A 21,716-nucleotide genomic window follows, 5' to 3' on the forward strand; every position below is an offset into this window, starting at 1 on the left:
GTAGATTATCGTTAAAGTCACCGCAGACAATTTTGAGAGTTTCAGATAATACAAGAAGTTCACCGAGATACTGATAATTTATGTTGAAAGTTTCAAAAGCTGTAGAATTTGGAGTATTGTATACACAGTACATCAATAGGCTGTTTGAGTTCATTTGTACAACAACATCAGGAATCTGTAGAATATTCGTTATTAGTTTCTTTTCAACATAAAGTTTAATGTTTTTTCTACGTAATGTTCAACACCACCTAGCACCTTTCTTTTGAACTGATTAAGAGGGGATGGTAACCGTCAAGTTTCAAAACTCTATTTGAATTTTTTCAGATAACTAGAATTCTGTAGTGCATTTTGATTCAGGATTAACTTTAACTGCTTTCAGATCAACGTTTAGCTGGTCAAAATATTGTGGCACTGATCATACGCTTTTTTAGCAATAAACAAAGACGTTTTTGGCGTGCTAGTTTTATTTCGATGAAGGCAATACACGGATGGATTCGATTCTAGGCATACGTTTTTAGAATACAAAACGACCAATTTGATCTTTGAAGGGAATGGAAAAATAAAAAAACAAAATGTGAATAACAATAAAAATATTTATGCAATCCTTCCTATATTCTCTTGGTTTTCAAATTTCAGTCTTCTCTTGTCGCATTCGACATCCTGAAGAGACTTTGGAGAATAAACAAAAAGCCTATTCAGTGCGCCCGAGAATCTTGCAGGAAAAAAATCAGCTCCAAGAACCCAAACTTTGTTCGCAAAATTCACAAAAAGGGCTCAAATTTCCCGCGGAAGTTATATGTTGATACTGAACACAAAAGAGGCGTAGACATTCTTATCGTTAATAACTATTACTTCTACTCTAATGTCCTAAATCACAGTTCTAAAGCACATAAAACTAAAATTCTGTAGTGCATTTTGATTCAGGAATAACTTTAACTGCTTTCAGATCAACGTTAAGCTGGTCAAAAAATTGTGGCACTGATCATACGCTTTTTTTTAGCAATAAACAAAGCTGTTTTTGGCGTGCTAGTTTCATTTGGATGAAGGCAATACACGGATGGATTCGATTCTAGGCATACGGTTTTAGAATACAAAACAACCAATTTGATATTTGAAGGGAATGGAAAAATAAAAAACAAAATGTGAATAACAATAAAAGCATTTATGCAATCCTTCCTATATTCCCTTGGTTTTCAAATTTGAATCTTCTCTTGTTTCATTCGACATCCTGAAGAGACTTTGGAGAGAATAAACAAAAAGCCTATTCAGGGCGCCCAAGAAATTTGCAAGAAAATAATCAGCTCCAAGAACCCAAACCTTGCTCGCAAAATTCGCAAAAAGGGCTCAAATTTCCCGCGGAAGTCATATGTTGATACTGAACACAAACGAGGCGTAGACATTCTTATCGTGAATAACTACTACTTGTACTCTAATGTCCTAAATCACAGTTCTAAAGCACAGAAAACTAAAATTCTGTAGTGCATTTTGATTCAGCAATAACTTTAACTGCTTTCGGATCAACGTTTAGCTGGTCAAAATATTGTGGCACTGATCATACGCTTTTTTAGCAATAAAGAAAGCCGTTTTTGGCGTGCTAGTTTCATTTGGATGAAGGCAATACACGGATGGATTCGATTCTAGGCATACGTTATTAGAATACAAAACGACCAATTTGATCTTTGAAGGGAATGGAAAAATAAAAAACAAAATGTGAATAACAATAAAAACATTTATGCAATCCTTCCTATATTTCCTTGGTTTTCAAATTTGAGTCTTCTGTTTCATTGGACATCCTGAAGAGACTTTGGAGAATAGACAAAAAGCCTATTCAGGGCGCCCAAGAAATTTGCAAGAAAATAATCAGCTCCAAGAACCCAAACTTTGTTCGCAAAATTCACAAAAAACGCTCTATTTTCCAGCGGAAGATATATGTTGATACTGAACACAAAATAGGCGTAGACATTCTTATCGTTAATAACTATTACTTCTACTCTAATGTCCTAAATCACAGTTGGCGGACATTTAATCTGCCAAAAGCAAGTAATAAATTTCGATTAGGGCAGCAGATCGGGATATGTCATTTAAACGGAAAAACTTGGATAAAACGTTAACTTCAAAATTTCCAGAGCTTAGCCGTAAGACTTTAGATGTTTTCGTTTTTGGATTGTATTGCATTTGGCATTTTTTTTGTCAAATGCCGAAAACTTTTCTCGAAAGAATAAATTCGCTTGAAGGGATTCGTTTTGTCAAGACCAGCGAATTCAATTGTTTTGAAAAATTTTGTTTATTCGAGCTTCCTTGGTTCACAAAAACGGACACACAGAAAGTGTGGTTGATTGTGATCAACTTTTGTTTGTTTGTCTCTTTTTAATCTATGCTTCGTAACTTTGCAGTGGTTTATTTATGTAAATAATTAGTCCAACAACTTGGTTTTTCACCTTTTTCATTTGATGTTTTTTGGTTCAAAACTTTATTCTTCTACGCAAAAGTGAGAAATTCTCAAGCAACGGTAGGCAATAAGTTACAATTTCAGTAGCTAGTTACTTTAGCTTTGTCATCCAAAAAATCCTGTGCTTCTTTTGTAGAAGTTAGAGTAACTGTTGCTTTTGATGTCTGATGAACCGTAACATCTGCTGTTTCTGTTGAAGTTAAGTAATTGTTGCTATTACTGTCTGATAACCCGTAACATCTGTTGTTATTTCAGTAGGAAAATTGGGAAAAAAGACGTCAAGACACGGTTTTTTGAAAGCCGATTCCCCTGGCATTGTTTGCAATAAAACCTTTGAAATATCAAGATTTCTCCCGTTCGTTAAATAAAGCAGTTTTTTGTTTGGTTTTTTGTTTGAACAGGATTTACGTTAAAGTCACCGCAGACAAATTGGAGAGTTTCAGGTCGTACAAGAAGTTCATCGAGATACTGATAATTTTTTTCGAAAGTTTTAAAAGCTTTAGCATTCGGAGTATTGCATACAAAGGACATCAGTAACGTAACCTGTTTGACTTCATTTATACCGCAACAGTATGAATCTGTAGAATACTCGCTATTAGTTTCTTTTGAACATAACATTTTATGTTTTTCCTACTCAATGTTCAACACCTCCCCCACCGCTTTTTCTTGAAATGGTTAAGAGGGGATGTTAACAGTTAACCTTCATAACTCCATTTGAATTTTTTCAGAAAACTAAATTTCTGAAGTGCAAATCGATTGAGGAATAATTTAACCGCTTTCTGACCAACGTTAAGCTGGTCAAAATATTGTGGCACTAATCATTTGCTTTGTAGCAATTAACAAAGTCGTTTTTGGCGTGTTAGTTTCATTTATGCCTTTTCTGAGCATTAGTTTTGGAGAATGAAGGCAATGTACAGGCGGATCCGATTCTAAGCATACGTTTTTAAAATACAAAACCACCAATTTGGTCTTTGAAGGGAGTGGAAAAATAAAAAAACATAATGTGAATAATAATAAAAACATTTACACAATCCCTCTTATAATCCCTTAGTTTTCAAATTTCATTCTTCTCCTTTTTCATTAGACATCCTGAACAGACTTTGGAGAAAGAACAAAAAGCTAATTCAAGGCACCCAGGAATTTTGCAAGAAAATAATCACCTCCAAAAACTCAAACTTTGTTCTCAAATGTCACAAAACAAGCTCAAATTTCCCGCGGAAGTCATTTGTTGATACTGAACACAAAAGAGACGTAGATTTTCCTATCGTTAATAACTACTAATTCTACGCTAAAGTCTTAAATCCTAATTAGCGGACATATAATCTGCCAAAAGCAAGTGTTAAATTTTGATTAGGGCAGCAGATCGGGTTATGTCATTTAAACTGAAAAACTTGGAAAAAAGTTAACTTCAAATTTTCCAGAGCTTAGCCGTAAGACTTTACATGTTAGCCGTAAGACTTTACAGCCGTAAGACCTTTGAAATATCAAGATTTCTCCCGTTCGTTAAATAAAGCAGTTTTTTGTTGGTTTTTTTGTTTGAACAGGATTTACGTTAAAGTCACCGCAGACAAATTGGAGAGTTTCAGGTCGTACAAGAAGTTCATCGAGATACTGATAATTTTTGTCGAAAGTTTTAAAAGCTTTAGCATTCGGAGTATTGCATACAAAGGACATCATTAACGTAACCTGTTTGACTTCATTTATACCGCAACAGTATGAATCTGTAGAATACTCGTTATTAGTTTCTTTTGAACCTAATATTTTAAGTTTTTCTACTCAATGTTCAACACCTCCACCACCCCTTTTTCTTGAACTGGTTAAGAGGGGATATTAACCGTCAAGTTTCATAACTCCATTTGAATTTTTTCAGAAAACTAAATTTCTGAAGTGCATATCGATTCAGGAATAATTTAACCGCTTTCTGACCAACGTTAAACTGGTTAAAACATTGTGGCACTGATCATTTGCTTTGTAGCAATTAACAAAGCCGTTTTTGGCGTGCTAGTTTTATTTATGCTTTTTCTGAGCATTAGTTTTAGAGAATGAGGGCAATATACAGGCGGATTTGATTCTAAGCATACGTTTTTAGAATACAAATTCAACAATTTGATCTTTGAAGGGAGTGAAAAAATAAAAACAATATGTGAATAACAATAAAAACATTTACACAATCCTTCTTATAAACCCTTAGTTTTCAAATTTCATTCTTCTCCTGTTCCATTAGACATCCTGGACAGACGTTGGAGAATGAACAAAAAGCTAATTCAAGGCACCCCGGAATTTTGCCAGAAAATAATCACCTCCAAAAACCCAAACTTTCTTCTCAAATGTCACAAAACAGGCTCAAGTTTCCCGCGGAAGTCATATGTTGATAGTGAACTAAAAAGAGACGTAGATATTCCTATTGTTAACAGCTATTACTTCTACCCAAAAGTCGTAAATCTTAGTTGTCGGACATATAATCTGCTAAAAGCATGTAATAGAATTTGATTATGGCGGCATTTTGGGTTATGTCATTTGAACGGAAAAACTTGGATAAAAAACTTACTTCAAATTTTTCAGAGCTTAGACGTAAGACTTTACATGTTTTCGTTTTTGGATTGTATTGCATTTGGCTTTTTTTTGTGGTCAGTTGCCGAAGAAGTTTTCTCCAAAAACTAATTTCGATTGAAAGGTCGCCGAATTCAATCAGTTTGAAGAATTTTAATTTCTTCGAGCTTCCTTTGTTCACAAAAACGGAAAGACAGAAATTTTGGATAAACTTGATAAAATTTTGTTTGTTTGCCTCTTGTTTAATCTATGCTTCGTTACTATGCAGTGGTTCGTTTATGTAAATAATTAGTCCCCCAACTTGGTTTTTCACTTTTCTAATTTGATGTTTTTGGTTCCAAACGGTATTCTTCTACGCAAAAGTGAGAAATTTTCAAGCAACGGAAGTTTATTTTTACATATATATATATATATATATATATATATATATTTATATATAACAAATTGTTCATGGTTAGTACAGAAACAAAGACATATGCTTTACAATGCATACCAATTCCAAAAGAGTTACATTTGAAAAGCATGTTTTCAGTTTACTTTGCGTTCAGACTTTACCAACCAAATTCTATCCAGCCATTGGTTTGTTCAAGTGCTAGTGGATGGTTTTTGTACAAATCATTGCTCTTGCTTCCAATATTTGGGTCATCAGCAAAAAGAATCACGTGTGTGTGTGTCTTTATCGTTCGTTTGATGTCGTTGATATAGAATTTAAAAAAAACTTGAAATTGGAGTACACCTGATTCGACTAATTAACACAAAAATTTTTGGTGACAATTTTGATGTTCTTTTTTGGATGTTTTTTCGTTATCTTGCAAAAACCAAAAAAACTACATTTTTCATGTCAAGAAATGTGCAAAAAGGTTTTTTAGCTGTTGTGAAAACCAATCTGATTTCGCTCATATTTTGAAAGCGATCAGAGAAATTCTTTGTTCTGCTATAAGCTTCTCAAAACTTATAATTTTTTCTGGTTGTTGTCATAGGTAGATTGGCTTAAAACTAGAATGTTAGTAGTTTTCAACCTCGTTGTGCAGTAATACGGCTTTTGCAGTCCTAAAGGAAACAGGAAAATAACAATTAATATTTCGTCGGTGGGGGAAAGGTTCCAAATATATTGATGCAAGAGCTCACTTTTTTTCACAGAAAATTTTAATATTCGGTTTACTTCAAGTTTTCTAGAGCCTAGCCGTAAGAATTTAGATATTTTTGTTTTTGGATAGTTTTTCAATTGGCATTTTTTGGTCAGTTGCCGGAAAGTTTTCGCAAAACGTCGTTTCCGCTTAAAGGTATCCGTATTAGCAATGTTTGTCCAAAATTGACAGGTTATTTCAACCAGAATGCAAAGGCATAAACCGTGCTCCTTTTGTTCCAAAAACCGATCTAATTTTGCTCAATATCTCAAAGCGATCAAACAAAAGCAGTATTATATTATAAGTCTCCCAAAAGAATTTTTTCGACTATTGTTGATAGGTTGATTGGCCTATAGTTAGACGGTTAGTGTTTTTCAAACTCTTTGTGCAGAGGTTCGATTTTTTCAATCTTTAAGGAAATAGCAAATTAACCATTATTATTTTCTCTGTGGTGGACGTGTTCCAATTATGATGCCAGAAGAGCTCAACATTTCTTTAAGATCTGTTTCTGTGGTTTGCTAATAAATTTGATGTGAATATTGAAAAAGTCCCTTTGGGATTTCCTACTTACAATGTGCATTCAGTTTTCATAACAACTTCATCTGGTTTTTAATCACTAATTTTTTTCATGAGCCCATTGCTTTTTTTATGCAATTTTCTATGGTTCGGTATTCAGTTCATTCAATTTTCTCGTTTTTTGTTACTTATTAGACGCTCTCTTTTTGCTTCGTCATCAATCCAGCAGTTTTCGGTTGCTTTTCAAGGTTTTCACGGGACAAAGTCTGTCCAAATTAATTAGCAGATTTTTGAAGACTTAAAAGCTGTTTGTCAATTGTTATGTTTTCAGTTGCTAGTTCCTTTGGTTTTGCCATCCAAAAAACCTGGGCTTTTTTCCAGAAGTTTAAGAAACTGATAAGATTAGTGTGTGATGCGCCGTAACATCAGCTGTTTCTGTTGAAGTTAAGTAGTTGTTGCTATTACTGTCTGATAATCCGTAACATCTGTTGTTATTTCAGTAGGACAATTGGCAAAAAATACGTCAAGGCACGGTTCCCCGGCAATTGTTTGCAATATAACCTTTGAAATATCAAGATTATTTCCGTTCATTAAATTTATCAGTTTTTTGTTTGGCCTTCTGTTTGAAGTAGATTAATTTTAAAGTCACCGCAGGAAATTTGGAGAGTTCAGCTGATGCAAGAAGTTCACCGAGATACTGATAATTAAAGTCGAAAGCTTGAAAAGCTGTACCATTTTGAGGATTGTATACACAGGACATCAATAACGTGTTTGTCTTCATTTGTACCGCAACAGTAGGAATCCACATAACATTCGTAATTAGTTTCTTTTCAACATAAATTTTAATGTTTTTTCTACGTAATGTTCAACACATCCTCCACCCCCTTTTTCTTGAACTTGTTATGAGGGGATAGTAATCATCAAATTTAATAAATCCATTTGAATTTTTCTCAAAAACTTATTTTTGGTTGTGCAAAATGATTCAGGAACAAATTTAACTGCTTTCAGATTAAGCTCGTCAATTTATTGTGGCGCTGATTTTATGCTTTGAATACGAGTAAAACCATTTATACAATCCTTCTCATAATCATTTAGTTTTCAAATTCGATTTTTCTCCTGTTTCATTTGACATCCTGAAGAGACTTTGGAGACTAAACAAAAAGCTTATTCAAGACAACCAGGAAATTTGCAAGAAAACAATCAGCTCCTTGAACCCAAACTTAGTTCGCAAAATTCACAAAACAGGCTCGATTTTCCGGCGGAAGTCATATGTTTATACTGATCAGAAAAGATACGTAGAAATTCCTTATCGTTAGTAACTATTACTTCTACCCTAATGTGTTAAATCTTAGTTGGCGGACATACAATCTGCCAAAAGCAAGTAATAAATTTTGATTAGGGGAGCAGATCGGGTTAGGTCATTTAAACGGAAAAACTTGGATAAAAATTATTTTCATAATGTCCAGAGTTGAGCCGTAAGACTTTAGATGTTTGCGTTTTGGGATTGTATTGCGTCTGGCATTTTTTCGGTCAGTTGCCGAAAAAGTTTTCTCGAAAAATTAATTTCGCTTGAAGGGTTTCGGTCTGTCAAGGTCGCCGAGTTCAATTAATTTGAAAAATTTTGTTTTTTTAAGCTTCCTTCGTTCACAATAACGGAAACACAGAAACTGTGGTTAAACGTGATAACGTTTTGTTTGTTTGCATCTTGTTTAATTTATGCTTGATAACTATGCAGTGGTTTTTTTATGTAAATAATTAGTCCACCAACTTGGTTTTTCACCTTTTTCCTTTGATGTTCTTTGGTTCAAAACTGTTTTCTTTTACGCAAAAGTGAGAAATTTTCAAGCAACGCTAGGCAACAAATTACCTTTTCAGTAGCTAGTTCCTTTAGTTTTGTCATCCAAAAAAGCCTGTGCTTCTTTTGTAGAAGTTGAAGTAACTGTTAATATTAGTATCTGATGATCTGTAACATCTGCTGTTTCTATTGAAGTTAGGTAATTGTTAATATTTATGTCGGATAATCCCTAACATCAGCTGTTATTTCAGTAGGACATTTGGGAAAAAAGACTTCATGGCACGAGTTTTTGAAAGCCGATTCCCCTGGCAATTGTTTGCAATAAAACCATTGAAATATCAAGTATTTTCGCCTTCGTTAAATTTATCAGTTTTTTGGATTCTTCTTTGAGGTAGATTAAAGTTAAAGTCACCGCAGACAATTTGGAGAGTTTCAGGTGATACAAGAAGTTCTCAGGTGATACAAGAAGAGATACTGATAATTTATGTCGAAAGTTTCAAAAGCTGCAGCATTTAGAGTATTGTATACACAGGACATTAATAACCTGTTTGACTTCATTTGTACCGCAACATTATGAATCTATAGAATATTCGTTAGTAGTTTCTTTTCAACATGAAATTTTATGTTTTTTCTATGTAATGTTCAACAACTAACCCAACCCTTTTTTGGAACTGGTTAAGAGGGGATGTTAACCATCAAGCTTATATCTCCATTTGAATGTTTTCAGAAGACTAAATTTCTGTACTGCAAATCGATTCGAGAATAGCTTTAACCGCTTTCAGATCAACGTTAAATTGGTCAAACTATTTTGGCACTGATCATATGCTTTGTAGCAATAAACAATATCATCTTTCATTTATTCTAGTTTCATTTATGCCTTCTTCGAGCATTAGTTGAGGAGAATGAAGGCAAAATGGAAACAGATTCGATTCTACGCATACGTTTTTAGAATACAAAACCACCAATTTGATCTTTGAAGGTAGTAGAAAAATAAAAAACAAAATGTAAATAATAATAAAAACATTTATACAATCCTTCTTAAAATCCCTTAGTTTTCAAATTTGATTCCTCTGTTGGTTCTTTAGACATCCTGAACAGACTTTGGAGAATGAACAAAAAACTTATTCAGGGCGCCCAAGAAATTTGCAAGAAAAAAATCAGCTCCAAGAACCCAAACTTTGTTCGCAAAAGTCACAAAACGCGCTCAAATTTCCCGCAGAAGTCATTTGTTGATACTGAACACAAAAGAGACGTAGATATTCCTATCGTTAATAACTATTACTGCTACCCTAATGTGTTAAATCATAGTTGGCGGACATATAATCTGCCAAAAGCAAGTAACAAATTTTGGTTAGGGGAGCAGATCGGGTTATGTCATTTAAACGGAAAAAGTTGGATAAAATTTAACTTCATATTTTCCAGAGTTGAGCCGTAAGACTTTAGATGTTTTCGTTTTTGGATTGTATTGCATTTGGCATTTTTTCGGTAAGTTTTCTCGAAAGATTGATTTCGCTTGAAGGGATTCGGTCTGTCAAGGTCGCCGAGTTCAATTGTTTTGAAACGTTTTGTTTTCTTCAAGTTTCCTTCGTTCACAAAAACGGCAACACATATATTGTGGTTAAACGTGATAAAGCTTGGTTTGTTTGCCTCTTGTTTAATCTATGCTTAGTAATTATGCTGTGGTTTGTTTATGTAAATAGTTAGTCCACCAACTTGGTTTTTCACCTTTTTCCTTTGATGTTCTTTGGTTCAAAACCGTGTTCTTTTACGAAAAATGACAAATTTTCAAGCAACGGTAGGCAACAAATAACCTTTTCGGTAGCTAATTCCTTTAGTTTTGTCATTCAAAAAAGCCTGCGCTTCTTTTGTAGAAGTTGAAGTAACTGTTAATATTAGTATCTGATGATCTGTAACATCTGCTGTTTCTATTGAAGTTAGGTAATTGTTAATATTTATGTCGGATAATCCCTAACATCAGCTGTTATTTCATTAGAACATTTGGGAAAAAAGACTTCATGGCACGAGTTTTTGAAAGCCGATTCCCCTGGCAATTGTTTGCAATAAAACCCTTGAAATATCAAGATTTTTTGCCTTCGTTAAATTTATCAGTTTTGTGGATTCTTTTTTGAGGTAGATTAATGTTAAAGTTACCGCAGACAATTTGGAGAGTTTCAGGTGATACAAGAAGTTCTCCGAGATACTGATAATTTTGTCGAAAGTTTCAAAAGCTGCAGCATTTAGAGTATTGTATACACAGGACATTAATAACCTGTTTGACTTCATTTGTACCGCAACATTATGAATCTATAGAATATTCGTTAGTAGTTTCTTTTCAACATGAAATTTTATGTTTTTTCTATGTAATGTTCAACAACTCACCCAACCCTTTTTTGGAACTGGTTAAGAGGGGATGTTAACCATCAAGCTTATATCTCCATTTGAATGTTTTCAGAAGACTAAATTTCTGTACTGCAAATCGATTCGAGAATAGCTTTAACCGCTTTCAGATCAACGTTAAATTGGTCAAACTATTTTGGCACTGATCATATGCTTTGTAGCAATAAACAATATCATCTTTCATTTATTCTAGTTTCATTTATGCCTTCTTCGAGCATTAGTTGAGGAGAATGAAGGCAAAATGGAAACAGATTCGATTCTACGCATACGTTTTTAGAATACAAAACCACCAATTTGATCTTTGAAAGTAGTAGAAAAATAAAAAACAAAATGTAAATAATAATAAAAACATTTATACAATCCTTCTTAAAATCCCTTAGTTTTCAAATTTGATTCCTCTGTTGGTTCTTTAGACATCCTGAACAGATTTTCAGATTTTGGAGAATGAACAAAAAACTTATTCAGGGCGCCCAAGAAATTTGCAAGAAAAAATCAGCTCCAAGAACCCAAACTTTGTTCGCAAAAGTCACAAAGCGCGCTCAAATTTCCCGCAGAAGTCATTTGTTGATACTGAACACAAAAGAGACGTAGATATTCCTATCGTTAATAACTATTACTGCTACCCTAATGTGTTAAATCATAGTTGGCGGACATTTAATCTGCCAAAAGCAAGTAACAAATTTTGATTAGGGGAGCAGATCGGGTTATGTCATTTAAACGGAAAAAGTTGGATAAAATTTAACTTCATATTTTCCAGAGTTGAGCCGTAAGACTTTAGATGTTTTCGTTTTTGGATTGTATTGCATTTGGCATTTTTTCGGTAAGTTTTCTCGAAAGATTGATTTCGCTTGAAGGGATTCGGTCTGTCAAGGTCGCCGAGTTCAATTGTTTTGAAACGTTTTGTTTTCTTCAAGTTTCCTTCGTTCACAAAAACGGCAACACATATATTGTGGTTAAACGTGATAAAGTTTGGTTTGTTTGCCTCTTGTTTAATCTATGCTTAGTAATTATGCTGTGGTTTGTTTATGTAAATAGTTAGTCCACCAACTTGGTTTTTCACCTTTTTCCTTTGATGTTCTTTGGTTCAAAACCGTGTTCTTTTACGAAAATGACAAATTTTCAAGCAACGGTAGGCAACAAATAACCTTTTCGTTAGCTAGTTCCTTTAGTTTTGTCATTCAAAAAAGCCTGCGCTTCTTTTGTAGAAGTTGAAGTAACTGTTAATATTAGTGTCTGATGATCTGTAACATCTGCTGTTTCTGTTGAAGTTAAGTAATTGTTAATATTTTTGTCTGATAATCCGTAACATCAGTTGTTATTTCAGTAGGACATTTGAGAAAAAAGAGGTAAAGGCACGGTTTTTTGAAAGCCGATTCCCCTGGCAATTGTTTGCAATAAAACCCTTGAAATATCAAGATTCTTCACGTTCGTTAAATTTGTAAAGTTTTGTTTGGTTTCTTGTTTGAGGTTGATTAATGTTAACGTCACCGCAGACAATTTGGAGAGTTTCAAGTGATACAAGAAGTTCTCCGAGATACTGATCATTTATGTCGAAATTTTCAAAACCTGTAGCATTTGGAGTTTTGTATACACAGGACATCAATAACCTGGCGTGCTAGTTTTATTTATGCTTTTTCTGAGCATTAGTTTTAGAGAAAGAGGGCAATATACAGGCGGATTCGATTTTAAGCATCCGTTTTTAGAATGCAAAACCACCAATTTGATCTTTGAAGGTAGTGGAAAAAAAACATAATGTGAATAAAAATAAAAACATTTACACAATCCCTCTTATAATCCCTTAGTTTTCAAATTTCATTCTTCTCCTGTTTCATTAGACATCCTGGACAGACGTTGGAGAATGAACAAAAAGCTAATTCAAGGTACCCCGGAAATTTGCAAGAAAATAATCAGCTCCAAGAACCCAAACTTTGTTCGCAAAAGTCACAAAACGCGCTCAACTTTCCCGCAGAAGTCATATGTTGATACTGAACACAAAAGAGACGTATATATTCCTATCGTTAATAACTATTACTTCTATTCAAAGGTCTTAAATCATAGTTGGCGGACATATAATCTGCTAAAAGCAAGTAATAAATTTTGATTAGGGCGGCATATCGGGTTATGTCATTTAAACGGAAAAACTTGGATAAAAAAATTACTTCAAATTTTTCACAGCTTAGCCGTAAGACTTTACATGTTTTTGTCTTTGGAATGTATTGCATTTGGCATTTTTTCGGTCAGTTGCCGAAAAATTTTCTTCAAGATATTAATTTCTCATGAAGGAATTCCGTCGGTCAAGGTAGCCGACTTCAATTATTTTGAAAATTTTGTTTTCATCGAGCTTCCATAGTTCACAAAAACGGAACAGAGAAGAAACTGTGATTAAGCTTGTTAAAGTTTTGTTTGTTTGCCTCTTGTTTTATCTTTGCTTCGTAACTATGCAGTGGTTTGTTATGTAAATAGTTAGTCCACTAATTTGGTTTTTCAACTTTCTCATTTGATGTTTTTTGGTGCAAAAATGTTTTTCTCTACGCTAAAGTGAGAAATTTTAAAGCAATGGTAGGCAACAAGTTACTTTTTTAGTAGCTAGCTCATTTATTTTGGTCATCCAAAAAAGCCGGTGCTCCTTTTGTTGAAGTTGAAGTTTCTCTTGCTATTAGTGTCTGATGATCCGTAACATCTGCTGTTTTTGTTGAAGTTAAGTAATTGTTGCTATAACTGTCTGATAATCCGTGACATCTGTTGTAACTTCAGTAGGAAAATTGGGAAAGAAGACGTCCAGGCACGGTTTTTTGAAAGCCGGATGCCCGGCAATTGTTTGCAATAAAACCTTTAAAATATCTAGATTATTCCCATTCGTTAAATTTATCAGTTTTTTGTTTGGTTTTTTGTTTGAAGTAAATTAACGTTAAAGTTACCTCAGACATTTGGATCGTTTTGATTTGGCATTTTCTGGTCAGTCGCAGGAAATTTTTCTCGAAAGGTCGTTTTTGCTTAAAGGTATTCGTATTAGCAATGTTTGTCTACAATGGATGGATTATTTTAACCATTTTGGCAAAGGAATAAACCGTGCTCCTTTTGTTCCGAAAATCGAATTGATTTGGCTCAATATCTCAAAGTGATCAATGCAATGCAGTATTCTGTTATAACATCTCAAAAAATTTAAATTTTTTGACCGTTGTTATTAAGTAGATTGGCCTACAGTTAGACGGTTAGTGTTTTTCAAATTTTTTGTGCAATGGTACGACTTTTGCAATCTTTAAGAAAATAAGAAAGTAAACATTAATAATGTATCTATTGTTGACGTGTTCCAATTATGACGCTAGAAAAGATCACGTTTTTTCAAGATCTGTTTCTGTGGTTTGCTAGTTAAATTTGTGTGAATATTGAAGAAGTCCCTAAAGGATTTCGTACTTACAATCTGCATTCAGGTTTCATAAAAACACCATCTGTTTTCAATCCGTATTTTTTTTCATAAGCGCATTGCTTTTTGTATGCAAATTTGTATGGTTCTGAATTCAGTTTACTCATTTTTTGGGTTTTTTTGTTTCCTTTAGCCGCTTCTCTTTTATTTCGTTATCAATTCAACTCTTGTTTTGGGTGCTTTTCACTTTTTTTATGGGACAAATTTTGTCCAAATTAATCGGCAGATTTTTTTAAAAATTAAAATGCTGTTTGTCAGTTGTTATGTTTTCAGTAGCTAGTTTTTCCTTCAAAAAGTCTGAAATTCTTTCAGCACAATTATCTTCTCCAACAATTTTCAGTTTGATGAAATGATTTTTTCCTAGAGAATTTGAGATAACAGTTTCTATTATTGTTTGATGAACATAACATCAGAGAGATCTGTTGTTATATCAGTAGATTAGTTACAAAAAATACGTCTTGGCGCGGTTTTTTGGAGGTCAATTCCCCCAGACAATTTTTGGCAATAAAATTGTTGAAATATCAAGATTGCTCCCGTTCATTAGATTTATAAGGTTTTTGTTTGGTTCTTCTTTGAAGTAGATTAACGTTAAAGTCACCGCAGACATTGGAGAGTTTCAGGTGATACAAGACTTTCATCGAGATACTGCTCATTTATATCGAACGTTTCAACTGCTGTAGCCTTTCGAGGAGTGTATAGACAGGATATCAATAAATTGTTTGCCTTCATTTGTTCCGTTAGAATAAGATTCTGTAGATTGTTCGTTATTAGTTTTTTTTCAACATAAAATTTAAGGTTTTTCCTATGTAATATTCAACACCTCCTCCACCCGTTTATCTTGAACTGGTTAAGAGGGGATAGTAACTGTCAAATTTAATAACTCCATTTAAATTTTTCCTGAAAACAAATTTCCTATTGTGCACATTTATTCGGGAATAAATTTAACTGCTTTCAGATCAACGTTAAACTCGTCAAATTATTGCTGCACTGAATTTATGCTTTGTAGCAATAAAAAAGCCTTCTTTGTTGTTCTAGTTTCAATTAATGTCTTTTTTGGGCTTTAGTTTTGGAGAATGAAAGCAATACACAGTCGGATTTGATTCTACGCTTACTTTTTCGGGAAAAAAAACCACCAGTTTGATCTGTGAATGAAGTGGAAAAGTAAAAAACTAAGTAGTTTGGCCTACAGTTCGACGGTTAGTTTTTTCGAACTCTTTGTGCAGTTGTACGACTTTTGCAATTATTAAGGAAATAGCAAAATATCAATTAATAATGAATCTGTGGTGGACGTGTTCCAATTATGATGCCAGAAGAGCTCACGTTTTCTTCAAGATCTGTTTCTGTGTCTTCCTAGTAAAAATGATGAGAATATTGAAAAAGTCCCTTGAGGATTTCCTACATACAATCTGCATTCAGTTTTCATAAAAACTCCATCTGTTTTTAATCACTTTTTTTATGAGCGCATTGCTCTTTGTATGCAAATTTAAGTCGATTGGAATTCAGTTCACTAAATTTTTCATTTTTTGTTTCTTTTTAGCTGCTTTTTTAATACTTCGTCATCAGTCAGGCTGTTTTTTGTTGCTTTTCACGGTTTTCACGAGACAATGTTTGTCCAAAGTAATTAGCAGATATTTTGAAGACTTAGAAGCTTTTTGTCAATTGTTATGTTTTCAGTAACTAGTTCCTTTAGTTTTCTCATCCAAAAACCCTGTGCTTTTTTGCAGAATTTGAAACAACTGATGCTATGAGTGTCTGATGCACCGTAACATCTGTTGTTTCTTTTGAAGTTACGTAATTGTTGCTATAACTGTCTGATAATCCGTAACATCTGTTGTTATTTCAGTAGGACAATTAGGAGAAAACACGTCACGGCTCGTCTTTTTGAGAGGCGGTTCCCCTGGCAATTGTTTGCAATAAAACCTTTGAAATATCAAGCTTATTCCCGTTCATTAAATTCATTAGTTTTTTGTTTAGCTTTTTTTTGAAGTAGATTAACGTTAAAGTCACGTCACCGCAGAAAATTTGGGGAGTTCATGTGATACAAGATGTTCACCGAGATTCTGATAATTAATTTCAAAACCTTGAAAAGCTGTACCATTTGGAGGATTGTATACACAGGTCATCAATAACTTGTTTGACTTCATTTGTACCACAACAGTATGAATCTGTAGAATAATCGTTATTAGTTTCTTTTCAAAATAAAATATAATGTTTTTTCTACGTAATGTTCAACACTTTCTCCGCCCGTTTCTCTTGAACTGGTTAGGAGGGGATAGTAACTGTCAAACTAATTAATTCCATATAAATTTTTTCTGAAAACAAAATGGGAATAATGATAGAAACATGTAAACAACCTATGATTTTCCCTTTATTTTCATATCTGGTTCTTCTCCCGGCTCATGAATCAACTGGGACAGACTTTGGAGAATTCACAAAAAGCTCATTCAAGAAGCCCAGGGAACTTGGAAGAAATTGATAAACTCTAGGAACCCAAACCTGGTTAGCAAAAGTCCCAAATCAGGCTCAAAATTTCGAAAGAAGTCACACGTTGAAGCTGAACACAAAAGAGACGTAGAGATTACTATCATTAATAACTATTGTTTTTACCCTAATGTCTTATATCAAAGTTGGTGGACATTTAGTTTGCTAAAAGCCAAAAAAAATGTAATTAGGGCAGCAGAGTTAGTTAAATCATTTAAACAGAAAAATTTTTATAATTAGTTCACTTCAACTTTTCCGGAGCTTAGCCGTCACACTTTAGGTGATTTGTTTTCGGGTTGCATCTGGCATTTTGCGATCAGTTACCGGAAAGTTTTCTCGAAATGTCGTTTTCGTTTATAGAATTTCGGTCTGTCCAGATTGCCACATTCAATTATTTCAAAAAATTTTGTTTTCTTTGAGCTATTTTTGTTCACAATAACGGAAACAAGGCAACTGTGGTTCGACTTGAAATTTTCAAGCAACGTTAGGCAACGAATTTGCATTCAAATTTTTTGGTTTGATATGCGCACTTTTATATCATAATAATAAAGTTTGACTTGCAATTGTTTTCATAGAACTATACTGTCGCTGCGTCTTTCACAGTGCTTGCGTCGAAGGAGGTTTAATAATTAGCACACTGCTCTTACTCGTATAGTTTTCTTGAGCCCTATGATTTTCACTAATTTTACTTTGATTGGCTTTTAGAGCATCAGTTTGTCTTTGTTTCTCCTGTTTTTCTGAGGCTATAAACTTCATTTGTAAGGAGGTTTACCTCGTTGCATCCATCTTGTCCATCTTTAATAACAAGGTGAATTGTCAATGCAAGATAGAAACAAAATCAATAGCAAAATCAAAATTAAAGTAGGTTAAAGAAATTCTTTAGAGAAAAGATAACGGCCTGCGTAAGCGGCGTTTAGAAAGAAAAATGAAGTCATCAAGTTCAACTGACTGTGTTCTATGAAGAAGTTCTTTTTATATTTATACTCAAGAAGCCCAGGGAATTTCAAATATTAATCAACACCAGGAACCCAAACCTGGTTAGGAAAAGTCACAAAATAGGCTTTTTCGTAGAAAACACATGTTGAAGCTGAACACAAAAGCGACGTAGAGATTACTATCATTAATAACTATTACTTCTACCATAATGTCTTAAATCAAAGTTGGTGGACATATAATTTGCTAAATGCAAGTAAAAAATTGTAACTACGGCAGCAGAATTATTTAAGATATTTAAACAGAATTGTTTTCATAATTGGTTTACCTCAAGTTTTCCATAGTTTAGCCGTAAGGCTTTAGATAGTTTTGTTTTTGGGTCGTTTTGAATTTGGCGTTTTTTGTTCAGTTGCTGGAAATTTTTCTCGAAAAAATTTCGCTTAAAGGGATTTGTATTAGCATTGTTTGTCTAAAATTGACGGATTATTTTCAAACAACTTGGCAAAGGCATCAACCGTGCACCTTTTGTTCTAAAAACCGAAATGATTTTGCTCATTATCTTAAAGCGATCAAGGAAATGCAGTATTTTGTTATAGGCCTCTCAAAAAATTTAATTCTTTCGACTGTTGTTAATAGGTAGTTTGGCCTACAGTTAGACGGTTAGTTTTTTCAAACTCTTTGTGCAGTGGTACGACTGTTGCAATTTTTATGGAAATAGGAAAATATCCATAAATAATGAATCTGTGGTGGACGTGTTCCAATTATGATGCTAGAAGAGCTCACATTTTCTTCAAGATCTCTTTCTGTGGTTTCCTAGTAAAATTGAGCTGAATATTGAAAAAGTCTCTTTAGAATTTCCTACTTACAATCTGCATTCAGTTTTCATAAAAACTCCATCTGTTTAATCACTTTTTTTTGAGCTTATTGCTTTTTGTACGCAAATTTTTATGGATTGGAATTCAGTTCACTAAATTTTTCATCTTTTGTTTCTTTTTAGCTGCTTTTTTATTACTTCGTCATCAATGGTTGCTTTTCGTTTTTTGGTTGCTTTTCACGGTTTTCACGGGACAATGTTTGTCCAAAGTAATTAGCAGATTTTTTGAAGTCTTAAAAGCTGTTTGTCAATTGTTATGTTTTCAGTAGCTAGTTCCTTTAGTTCTCTCATCCAAAAAACCTGTTTTTTGCAGATTTTGTAATAACTGATGGTATGAGTTTCCGATGCGTCGTAACATCTGCTGTTTCTGTTGAAGTTACGTAATTGTTGCTATAACTGTCTGATAATCCGTAACATCTGTTGTTATTTCAGTAGGACAATTAGGAAAAAACACGTCAAGGCTTGTTTTTTGAGAGGCGGTTCCCTTGGCAATTGTTTGCAATAAAACCTTTGAAATATCAAGCTTATTCCCGTTCATTAAATTCATTAGTTTTTTGTTTAGCCCTTTTTTTGATGTAGATTAACGTTAAAGTCACGTCACCGCAGAAAATTTGGGGAGTTCATGTGATACAAGATGTTCACCGAGATTCTGATAATTAATTTCAAAACCTTGAAAAGCTGTACCATTTGGAGGATTGTATACACAGGTCATCAATAACTTGTTTGACTTCATTTGTACCACAACAGTTTGAATCTGTTGAATAATCGTCATTAGTTTCTTTTCAACATAAAATTTAATGTTTTTCCTACGTATTGATCAACACCTCCTCCGCCCGTTTCTCTGGTTAGGAGGGGATAGTAACTGTCAAATTTAATAACTCCATTCAAATTTTTTCTAAAAAACAAATTTTCTGTTGTGCAAATTGATTCAGGAATATATTTAACTGCTTTCAGATCAACGTTAAGCTCATCAAATTATTGTTGCACTGATTTTATGGTTTGAAGCAATAAACAGAGCCGATTTTGGCGTGCTAGTTTTAATTAATTTCTTTTTTTGAGCAACAGTTTTGGAGAATGAAAGCAATACACAGTCGGATTCGATTCTACGCTCACTTTTTTCGGGAAAAAAACGGTTTGATCTGTGGATGGAGTCAAAAACTAAAAAGCAATATGTGATTAATGATAGAAACATGTAAACAACCTATGATTTTCCCTTTATTTTCATATCTGGTTCTTCTCCCGGCTCATGAAACAACTGGGACAGACGCTGAAGAATTGACAAAGTGCTTATTTAAGAAGCCCAGGGAATTTGGAAGAAATTAATCAACACCAGAAACCCAAACCTGGTTACCAAAAGTCACAAAACAGGCTCAAATTTTCCGTAGAAGTCACACGTTGAAGCTGAACACAAAAGAGACGTAGTGATTACTGTCACTAACAACTATTACTTCTACCCCATTGTTCTAAATCAAAGTTGGTGGGCATCTAATTGGCTAAAAGCAAATAATAATTTGTAATTAGGGCGGCAGAGTTAGTTAAGTCATCTGAACAGAAAAGTTTTCATAATTAGTTTGCTTCAAGTTTTCCAAAGCTTAGCCGCAAGACTTTAGAATTTTTTGTTTTTGGATTTTTTTGCATTTGGCTTTTTTTAAATTAATTGCCGGAAACAGGAAAGTTTTCTCGAATTGTCGTTTTTGCTCAAAGGGATTCGGTCTGTCCAGATTGCCACATTCAATTATTTTTTTGAAAAATTTTGTTTTCGAGCTATCTTCGTCCACAATAACGGAAACAAGGCAACTGTGGTTTGACCTGAAATTTGCAAGCAACGTTAGGCAACGAATTCGTTTTCAAATTTTTTGGTTTAATATGGCACGCTTTTATATCATATTAATAAAGTTTGACTTGCAATTTTTTTCATAGAACTATACTGTCGCTGCGTCCTTCACTGTGCTTGCGTCGAGGTATGGTTAATAGTTAGCACACTGCTCTTCCTCGTATAGTTTTCTTGAGCCCTTTGACTTTCAATAATTTTACTTTGATTGTTTAGAAAAAAAAGCGAAGACATCAAGTTCAACTGACTGTGTTCTATGAAGAAGTTCTTTTTATATTTATACTCAAGAAGCCCAGGGAATTTGAAAAATTAATCAACACCAGGAACCCAAACCTGGTTAGGAAAAGTCACAAAACAGGCTCAAATTTTCCGTAGAAGTCACACGTTGAAGCTGAACACAAAAGAGACGTAGTGATTACTGTCACTAACAACTATTACTTCTACCCCATTGTTCTAAATCAAAGTTGGTGGGCATCTATTTGGCTAAAAGCAAATAATAATTTGTAATTAGGGCGGCAGAGTTAGTTAAGTCATCTGAACAGAAAAGTTTTCATAATTAGTTTGCTTCAAGTTTTCCAAAGCTTAGCCGCAAGACTTTAGAATTTTTTGTTTTTGGATTGTTTTGCATTTGGCTTTTTTTAATTAGTTGCCGGAAACCGGAAGGTTTTCTCGAATTGTCGTTTTTGCTCAAAGGGATTCGGTCTGTCCAGATTGCCACATTCAATTATTTTTTTGAAAAATTTTGTTTTCGAGCTATCTTCGTCCACAATAACGGAAACAAGGCAACTGTGGTTTGACTTGAAATTTGCAAGCAACGTTAGGCAACGAATTCGTTTTCAAATTTTTTGGTTTAATCTGGCACGCTTTTATATCATATTCATAAAGTTTGACTTGCAATTTTTTTCATAGAACTATACTGTCGCTGCGTCCTTCACTGTGCTTGCGTCGAGGTAGGGTTAATAGTTAGCACACTGCTCTTCCTCGTATAGTTTTCTTGAGCCCTATGACTTTCAATAATTTTACTTTGATTGTTTAGAAAAAAAAGCGAAGACATCAAGTTCAACTGACTGTGCTCTATGAAGAAGTTCTTTTTATATTTATACTCAAGAAGCCCAGGGAATTTGAAAAATTAATCAACACCAGGAACCCAAACCTGGTTAGGAAAAGTCACAAAATAGGCTCAAATTTTTCGTAGAAGTCACATGTTGAAGCTGAACACAAAAGCGACGTAAAGATTACTATCATTAATAACTATTACTTCTACCATAATGTCTTAAATCAAAGTTGGTGGACATATAATTTGCTAAACGCAAGTAAAAAATTGTAATTACGGCAGCAT

The sequence above is a fragment of the Convolutriloba macropyga genome, chromosome 3 (genome assembly GCF_964194025.1).
Source record: "Convolutriloba macropyga chromosome 3, txConMacr16.3, whole genome shotgun sequence".
Lineage (NCBI taxonomy): Eukaryota > Metazoa > Xenacoelomorpha > Acoela > Convolutidae > Convolutriloba > Convolutriloba macropyga.